At 41.8% G+C, this 9,748-nt stretch overlaps 1 long non-coding RNA gene across 1 annotated transcript in view; it reads right to left on the bottom strand.

Moving 5' to 3' along the window:
• The window catches only part of LOC113974082, a 36,395-nt gene that overhangs the window by 14,428 nt on the left and 12,219 nt on the right, over positions 1-9,748 (bottom strand). Inside the window, exon 2 of the long non-coding RNA XR_003536441.1 lies at positions 2,142-2,258. This is a non-coding gene — a long non-coding RNA (uncharacterized LOC113974082). The remainder of the gene's footprint in view (positions 1-2,141; positions 2,259-9,748) is intronic.

The raw sequence follows: 9,748 nt of genomic DNA, 5'->3' as shown, positions 1-9,748 counted from the left end.
TTCCCATTGGTAATCAAGTGGCTCAGTGGCATGCTGGGAGGGGAGGAAGGTAAAAAACAGGATTTATTAAATACAAAATTGAGTGGCAGTGTGAAAGCTAAGTTCAGTTCATTCTGAGCAGCTAATTTTGTGAGAGCCCGAGGATGGAAAGAGGTCAATACTCTTTGCAGGCAAAGTCAAGGGTCAAAATGTGCTATTTGCACACTGAGTATTTCCATTTTCCCTGTCATGTGTACACTGCACCTACTTGTGTGACTGTGATTTGTCCCACCCTCAGTCCCCTTTTCCTGGTCTCTCCAAACTCAGTGCTACGACGCACTTCCCTTAGGAGGAAAAGAGGGGTGACAGTGACCAAAATAGATGATTTGGAAGTTTGTGCCAGGCAGCAGCACAGGAATGATCTCATAAGCAACAGAGCCAGTTTTAACTCTATGAAACAATTTTGTTCTAACAGATCTATGGCTCAGTGTATTTCCCAGGAAATCTCCTGTTTTCCAGGTACCTATTTCCTAGAGTTTGGTCAGGTGATGAAGACACAGACCTTCTTCCCTTGCAATTCTGTGCTCTGACACTTTTCCCAGTCACCACCTCCCTGAGAGCAAAGCAGGATATTCTCAAAGATATTCAGAGCATTTGGTTGGATATGATCTCCACCTAACTGATGCCATCAAAGTGTCCCAAAGAAAATAAAGCACAACAGAAGCAGCTCAGGTTCGTACCATGTGCTGCTATGAATAATGAGGAAAAGATGATGTAAAATGTGCAACCACTTTTTATTTCTAATTTATTTATCTATTCTCTATCTGGAATGAACTGCCCAACTGAAACATCCCTAAATGCCAGCAGAAATGTTTGGAGATTAGGAACACTTCAGAGGTGAGATTTCCCCAGTGTCCCCTCTATGGGCATATGATGACTCCTTGTCATGAAAATAAACACACCATTCTACTAAACACTGTTTATGTGGAGAAGAGTTGGCACAGATAAAGAAATCATGGTTTATATAAGACAAGGTTCTGTCTCTCACAGGGACCAGTACAACTGCTACAGATGGAGGTGAAATAAAATAAAAATCAATAGGACAACTTGCCTTGAGGGGAATTCTTCCTAATTATGGAAGGTTGGAGAACGACTGAGAGATGAGTTCAGACAGTACAAAAGGAAACAGATATCAAAAAAGGGACACATGCAGGCAGAGTTTTGCCACTTGCACAACTAAGGTATTTGTTTTACCATGCAGACTAAGTTTCTTTGTAGTTTAAGTGATGGTTTTTTGCACACTTGGGAGCAAACACGGACAGAGGGCATGGCAGAGGGCTGCCCTCACCAGCACCCATGAAAGCTCTAACTGGCTGTGCAGGGTGAGCACTCCCAGCACCCCCAGTTTTCCCAGCACAGCCCCTCAGGAGGGTCACAGCGAAGCTACGGTGCATCTGGAAGGGGTGTCTGGTTTCTGAGCCGAGAGGCAGAAGCGGGACCCCAAGGGGAGGCTCTGTCCCTGACCCCCTTTGCCCTCCCTTGTTCTGATCTTTATTGGGCCGTCTGCCTCGTAGCATCAAAGGCAAAAGCAGGCCCGTGATTTGTCCTACAACAGCTCTATAAAAAACATAATTGCCCAATAACCCTCTGTCTGCAAACCAAGCCATCTTCCTGTTTCTTCTCTCATAAAGACTATTTGACAAGCCTGTTCCATCAGCTTATAAAAACCTAGAAATAGTTGCCTTCCCTAGAAAGAAACTTCACAGAAAAACAGAAAGAAACTCGTTTTTCTTACATGTATATGTAGTGTGTGTATACACACAAATATATATACACTCTAAGATTTCCACATGTAAAATACCTAAACCACATAAGACAATGAAGTTACCTACTGGCATGACAAGCAGAGGAATTATTCCTTCTTAAAATGAGGATGTAACCCTACATACTGAATTCATAGGGTCAGAAATGCCCTGTACAAAACTGAACAAAAGGGTGTGCTGCTAAACTAAAAAGGGAATGACCTAAAAGAGATGCAGTAAGAATCATCCTGGATGATTGTTCTGAAGTTGCATATGATCAGACACAATGCAAGATTATTTTTTTTCTTTTTCTCTCTTAGAGCTTCTTTTCCCACATAGTAACATTGTTGCAAGACTCACCAATAAAAATGATTCTTCAGCCTTCCTTTTGATAAGTGTGCAGATATAAATTGTCCAGTCACCTTCTGCTTAGTGTAGGCAGTAGCTCATTTGGGTGACATTCTGTCCTCAAGCATCCTTGAGAAAATACAGAGAAAAACTCCAAATTAAAATTGCTATACCTAAGCTTTAAATCTAGATCACTTTGTGCTTCAGCCACTAAAAAGTAGCTTGAAGTAATCCTTTGAATAATCTTGCTTCTGATGAAAAGTTTTCCAAAAGATCAGTTATCCAACAACTTGTCTGGCTGTCACAGGTTTCATTTGAAATATGTAAGGTAGATATGCCGTTCAGATTTGATTTGTGGTGCTGAGATTTACACTCCTGGCAAATGTAAGAATATTGCATTTTAATTTACTTTCAATACAAAATAGTTGCTTTGATATGCCTGAGAACAAACGCCTTGGGATCTGTTCCTCCCCAGTGACGTCAAATGAGAATTCCTCTATCAACATTAGTGGATGGATGAAGGATCAGGTCCTCAAAAACAAACAAAGAAATAATTTATGGCTACTGCTATGGGCCAAATGTTGAAGGGTTTGCTTTATTACACATGCAAGCCTGCTGAAGTCAATGAGGACCTCAATAAGAAAGGTGGTGTCAAAGCTAAAGGAAGGTGCTGATTTCAGATTCCACAGAATGCTCTGATTCAGGACCCAGGATTTGATTTTAGTGTTCTTTGTCTGAAACAAGGGTAAAACCAGATATAGTTGAGGCTGTTCTAAGCAGATATATCTATAGCTATAATGTTGAATAATGGCAGCAGCTGTAATTGGAAAGTTTCAAATAATACAATAATTTCATTCACAGTACATAGGATGTCTCTTTGTGTATTTTCATAGCTTTTTTTCAGTCTTATATAGCAATGAAATATTAATTTTCCATTCAGTTATCTGTGCTCTGGTTTGTATTCACATAGCTAATTGTCTCTGTGGGACTGAACCTTGGTTATAATTATTTTATACAGCTGCCAGTTGCTCTGTATGGTTCCAGCATTCACTCTCCTGATTCCTTGTCATGCACGTGGTTCACCTCTGTTCAGGGCCCTCCTGTGATTAGCCAATCTTGTTGTCAAAAAAGAACCATTTTCCAAACCTTCTTTTCCGTGCTCTTTCTGTTTGTCACAAAGTCATCAGTGGGACTCAGCTCTGCACTTCCCCAGTGGATTACACAGCAACTTTTCAGTAGTTCCACTTCTGAAGTATCTTCTACCCCCCCTCCAGGCCCTTTCCTTCCCTTTGTATCTAGCAGAGAAGCAACACCTCCTCACCTTTTCATAATTGGGAAGAAAGAATCTCCCAAACAGATACATTTGGAGTGACCTGCCTGCTGTGGGCATGAGGGCCTGTGGCTCAAGGCAATCCAGTTTTCTCATCTGGTGATGTGAGATGGGAGTCCAACTTGTCTCAAACGCTGTAAGGGCAGCCTTAAAAGTACTAAAGTCAGCATCTGCATCTTTTTCCTGATGTTTCAGATCTTCTTAGTGCTTCCCTCTACCTTCCCTGTTAGTTCATCTAAGGAGAACACAAATATTCTGAAAGTGCACATACACAGAATGAATGCTGAGCCCACCCCATGATGAGATGTGATTTCTGGTCAGTGAAGACTTCAGGCAGAGTCTCACATGCAGCAGAGCAGTGGACAGGTAGTCACACACCTCAGTCATCTCAGTCTCACTCTGTGTACTGCCCAACCCAGGAATTCCTCCTTCCTTGTTTCTACCAGTAGCCTTGTCTTGTGTTCAGCAGCCTCCTCCTCCTCCCACCCAGTTTGTCTCGGGGACTCCCCAGTGATTTATCCTCCCCTTTGCCGAGGCAGCCACTGGGCAGCACAGCAAACCCTTCCCTGGCCCCGCTCCAGCCCCACGTGCCCTGTGCAGATCCCGTGCCAGTCCCACAGCCAACTGCTACCACAGGTACCTCCACCTGGGGGAAGCAGAGAACCACAGAGCTCCCGACTTTTGGAAGGTTCCTGAGCACTCCCCTGCTTCCGGTAGGAAACTGGCTCCTAAATATGCCAGACTCCAGGTGAATGGTTGTGCCAGGGCCAACACCAGCATTGAACAACCAGAACTTGGCCCAAAACCCTGTGTGGGCAGGAGTTCTCCTCTGAAAGAGGCACTGGGTTGGTTGGTGTTGTCCTGAGAACAACTGGACTGGCATCACCTCTGGGAAGACTGATACACTTGGAGGCTCATGTGCCCTTCTTCCAGGTAAACACCAATTTGGGAATCTGTTTAAACCCCACACCTCCAATCTATCAACTTTAAGGGTTTCTTCAAGGGAGGACTGGACCCAAAGGTGGGGTTTCACCTGTGGCTTTGGGATTGGTGCCACACAGTGAGGTTATGAGAAGCAAATGACAGGATGTTGGACAGATTGATTGCTCTTCAGGTTGGAATGTTAAGCTTGTCTGGGCCACCAGGCTGTAATGCTGTATTCTCTTACTGAGGTTGTGTTACACATATTGAATAATTACTGCAGCAGTAATTCCTAATTCTATAGTATTGGAGAAGAAGAGACTGTGCACCATTTGTGAGGGTATTTACTATTGGTATGCAGTATTTATGCAGTAAACTGTATTGACCTGTATGAAGAAAGCAGAAAGGTGCTGGACACAGCACTTAGCATTGTAGACTGAATTTTGAGCAGAAAATAGAAATTAATGCCTACTTTTAAAAAAATGAATCAATGTGTCAGTGGTTAAAAAGTCCATACTGAGCAGCAGGATTTTATTTACCATCTCCTCTAAAGATGTTGGGGTAGTAAAAAAATGATAACTTGTCTTGAAACATTAATAAACCTGAGTTGGCCCATGTGATACTGAGATCAGTGGCCCAACACCTTCAAGCCCAGAGCTTTAACTTCAAGACTCCCTGCACAGCAACTGTTGCACAGAGTTGTTTAAAATGAAGGTCTCAATCCTGCTTAGCAAATCTGTATGGTATAAAGTTGAGCTAAACCAGAGCCTTGTTAAACAAAATAGGGCTCAGTGCTGGCTTGGCAGTTTGCTCCTGCTGTACAGAACTGAGGCTCAAAGCAGAAGCAGATTAAAAAAAAAAAGGTTGTGGAAGAACAAACCTTTCCTCTTGCTCCATCACTCAGGCTCTTACACATGTTGAAAAATAAACAGCCACCAACTTTTACAGCAGCAGGATTTGGAGTGTGCTATTGGGAAACCCACTAAATCTTTAAAGGAGGTACCTTTGGAAATATTTTATAGACACTCATCTCCCCAGCAGGAAAGCTAGTGCTGCAAAGAGACATCTTTAACAAATAAATAATAGTTTATTAAGTCACTTGTCTCCACAGCAGGAAATAAACTGGGGGCTGGGGAAGGAGGGTGGTGGAGTGACAAAGGAAGGGAAACAAAAAACGTTACCCTTGCAACCCCTCTGCTCCACCAGAGCTGTATTTATTTAAAACACTCTTCTCCTAAGACAGATGGAAAAAATAATTAACCCAGCCACCCACCCCTTTTATTAAACTCCTTTGTGACCACCAGGGATACGATTAACATGGCCACCATAAAAACCCAGTCCCCTACCCTCAAAATAAAGAGAAAAACACAAGCAAGATTGAGACACGGTGCAGGGCAGGAAGTAAATTAAGAACCTGCCTCTAGGGCAGTGAGAATATTTTTCGGAGTACCTGCTGGAAAATTTGCAAGACAATCATAGTGAGGGGTTTTTTTTCACTTTGATCTTGAGGGCTCACAGAAGAGAATCTTCCTCTTAGGCAACCAACTTGTGTGGAACTGCCATTGCTCCCCAGAGGACAGAATGGTAATATCCAAGTTGTCCCAAACTTGCCCCGTTTTGAAGCTTGCCCAAATCCTCTGTCCCACGTGCAATCACAGACAATTCTTGTGGTGATGGGTATCTCATAAACTCTTATTTTTTATTCACTGGACTTTTCTATAGTTCTCCTCTTGCTGCTGCAAGGTATTCCATGCCTGCAGAAGGCCAGGCCAGATTTGCCCAGGAAAAGTTGTCTTCATTTATACAGTGTAATAGAAATCTGGATTTCTCCAGTTGATTGCACAGCACAAATCTAGTACATGGATCCCAAGCAGCAGATTTTCTTTTCCCCTCTACTAATACCTTCCATAGTCACCTACACCTTAGTTTTCAGTTCAAACCACCCTCCTGTTCACAAGATCAAAAATATTCAGGTCAAAGAACCTTCATCCTTTCGTGTGATGACTCTGTGATTTCTTAAACTCCACTACCCTCCCTGTCATCAGAATCATGGGAAAACCAGGAGATCTTAAACCTGTCTGTATCTATTCACGTGTGTTCTCATTGGCACAATGGCAAAACTAGGTGAAAACAAAAGCTAATTAATAGAAGGTTGGGGCAGGCTTTGTGTATGTGACTCTGTGCAGTTACAGGAGTCCATTCTGGAGGCATCACTGTACTTAGATACTGACTTTGCTGTATTATTTCCATGTTATCTTCAGCAGTAGTTACCCTTTCTAAATGTGTGTATGCTGACATTCACTCCTGACTGCAGCACTTCATTTGTTAGGATTACCCCAGGCTAAAGGAGACCAGCCAGAATCACTGTGTAGAAAAGGCTTTTCATCACAGCAGCCTGCCTGAAAAATGTGATGCACAGTGTCTACCAGTGCATGATGGTGATGGGAAGCCATGCCAAACGAGGCAGCCTGGAACAAGAGGCTGCCAGGGTAAAATGATAGTCATCTCCAAGGTGTAAGATCTGTCAGCTTCCCAAACCAAAGATTTCTGTTCTGTGATTGCCAAGGAAGCTCCTTGCATGCTGCCATCATTATATAAGGAAGCACTGAAAACATTCTGAATATTTTGGGAGAACACATTTCCCTCAATACATTTGATTTCAAGCTGACCTGGGAAGCATTTTGCTCACCTTCTATTAACCACAGCCCTCAGTGTTGTATTCTTTATCCCTTAGGAAAAGCTGGAGGCCTAAGGGCTTAGTCAGAACTTGTTCCTGTGGAATAAGCTCATGATTAACATCCCCTGTGCTGTGGTAGATTGTGACCATGGGAGAAGTGATACCAGCTCAAGGGCAGGATGAGCAAACCACTTGTATGGATAAAAGGTCTCCACTGAGTTGTCACAGTGACAACTGTTCATAGTGTCCTGTAAATACAGAAAAGAGATACCTGAAGTGTATGTAAGAAGAGCATACAACCCAGACTGATAATTTGGACTGAAATAGAAGATGCTCCCACTTTAAGAAGGGTCCTTTTCATAGAAAAACCAGAAGAATACTATTAGCACTGTATAGGTCAAAATCTCTATACCCTTAATAAGGTGAAGTCTTTAGTAAAATGGTTTAATAATGAACAATTAGTATCATCTCCCCATCCCTCTGTTCTTACTGTCCAGTTAGGTCAACAGTAAGCAAAATCAGAAAATTAGGTAATAATTATATCTAATAATTATATCTTAGTATTAATGACAGATTTAGCAGTCTGTCATGTCTTGGAGGAGCCAAGCACTACATTATGGTGTGTGTTGTTATAGATAGTGGGGGGCTGATAACCAGACTATTGTATGTCCTTGCAGATGGTAGGGAAAGTTAAACCAGCAGAGTGTGGTTCAGCAAAAGGGCACTGAGTCAGGAAACTCTGATTGCATTTATTGCTGGTTCTTCCACTGCAGTGTTTTGAAACCTTGAATAAATCACTTTGTCCCTATCTATGAAACGATAAGGACAAACGGGCTTCCTTTATAAGACATATAATGACATAAATGGATAAAAAGTGTTAAAATGAAAGATAAATGTTATTGGACAGCTGAGATTGGGCTTGAAGCATTCCTGGAATGTACAGTCTAGGTGGAGTGGGAATATGCTAACTGAGCTGGATGTGGAACTCTCATAAAAGTATCTTTCATGACTATGTGTAGATGGCAGCAGCATGACTTTAATGTCCTGCCTGGATGGCTTTTATACAGCAACTGCATCCTGTTTGGTAGAGCTTAGGATATCCTCAGATAGGTTAGTGTCTAGGCATTAAAACAGCTATTTAACTACATTAAAAATAGCCCTAATTTATATGAATTTTAGCATGTTCTCAGCGAGGATCAGAAGTCACCATCCAAGCCTTGGGATGTGAGGGAGGAACTGACCTCTCCGGATTTTCAGCTTCTGGTTATTGGCAATCCCAGTGTTCCCAACCTTCCCTCTGGCAAACAGTCAATAACCAGTTGGTGAGGGCTGGCCCTGCTCACTGGCATTTTATCATCACTTGTGGGGATGGATCTCCAAAGAGATTTGGAGGGTTTTCAGCAATTTTCTGAGTTTTACCCATCAACAGTGTCTTTATTTCCTGCCACTTTATAAAACAGGCTTAAGTGACAGTCACAGGCTTGGTTTGGGTTATTCTAAACAACCCCAATGAGCTGCTCCAAATTCACACTCAGCTGGGATCCTGCTGTAAAGTCTACAGGGACTGATGGGAATTTTCAGTAGACTTTTTATCAGGTTTTCCAGCCTTGATTCTACGTTGTTCAAATTTATCAAAATTTTACCCGTCACTTGAAGAGAAGCAGAAATAAAACCCCAAGGAAGTGGAAGTTTAGCCCTCACTGTATAATTTTTTGTGGATTGGAAAGAAGTAACAAAGCAGTTAGAAAACCAGTCTGAGCCCTTTATTGAATGCATGTCATAAATTTTGCATTTCAGCAATTTCATCTAATATTTAACTAAGAACTAGGGGGTGCTGCTCTCTTGTTTTCTTCTGAAAGAAATCCATTTCTTAGTCCTATGTGCTGTACAAAAAAAGGATTAATGTGTACATAAAGATTTTCAATATTTGGCTCTTACCTAGACGTTTCTGATAGCCTAGGGTTTAGCTTCTCTGGGATCAAATTTTGCCCAATTAAAATGTTAAAGTTTCAGGATTGTGGAGCAGACTTAAACTAGTTGTAACCTGGGGAGTCATCCAGGGCTTGACTGGGGATGTTAAGAAAAGCTTGAAGTGCATTGAGTACGTTGTTTGCTCTGCTTTTTTTTGATTTAAAATGGGTTTCTAAAACAAATTTCCCTGTGTTTATGGACATGATTTCCCTTGACAGCTTTGTCTCACTGATACCCAGATCTGTGATCTGTTTGTGCATGAGGCACTGTGGGAAAGGCATCCTCTGATATGACAACTAAAGCTTTCTTTTTGAGAGAAAATGAGGGGTTTATTGTTTTTCCTCTTATTTGGCAGGTGAATAATGAAACAATGAAAGCAGATAACCTAAATCAGCACATACTAGGACTATTGGGTGATACTGGGGGATTAGAGAGGGAAAAACTTGTCAGCATTGACCATCTTCAGTAAGATCAGGCAGAGCTGCTGTGCTGCCACAGTGTTGCTGGATCTGGTCTCTAGTTACTAAGAGTTAACAGTCTACATAAGGGAATATTATCTAGTAAGATAGACACAAAATTTGGGTTTAAGTTCTTAAAAGGTGATCACAAAATGTGAAATAATCTACCTTATTTCCAATTTGATTTCAAATAAAATATTATACTCCTGAGTGCTTTAACTTATGTATCACAGTTAACTTATGTATCACAGTTAACTTATGT

Source organism: Neopelma chrysocephalum, unplaced genomic scaffold, assembly GCF_003984885.1.
Source record: "Neopelma chrysocephalum unplaced genomic scaffold, ASM398488v2 Primary Assembly neopelma1_116, whole genome shotgun sequence".
NCBI classification, from domain to species: Eukaryota; Metazoa; Chordata; class Aves; order Passeriformes; family Pipridae; genus Neopelma; species Neopelma chrysocephalum.
The sequence above is the reverse complement of the archived record's forward strand: the minus strand, read 5'-3'. Positions and strand labels throughout refer to the sequence as shown.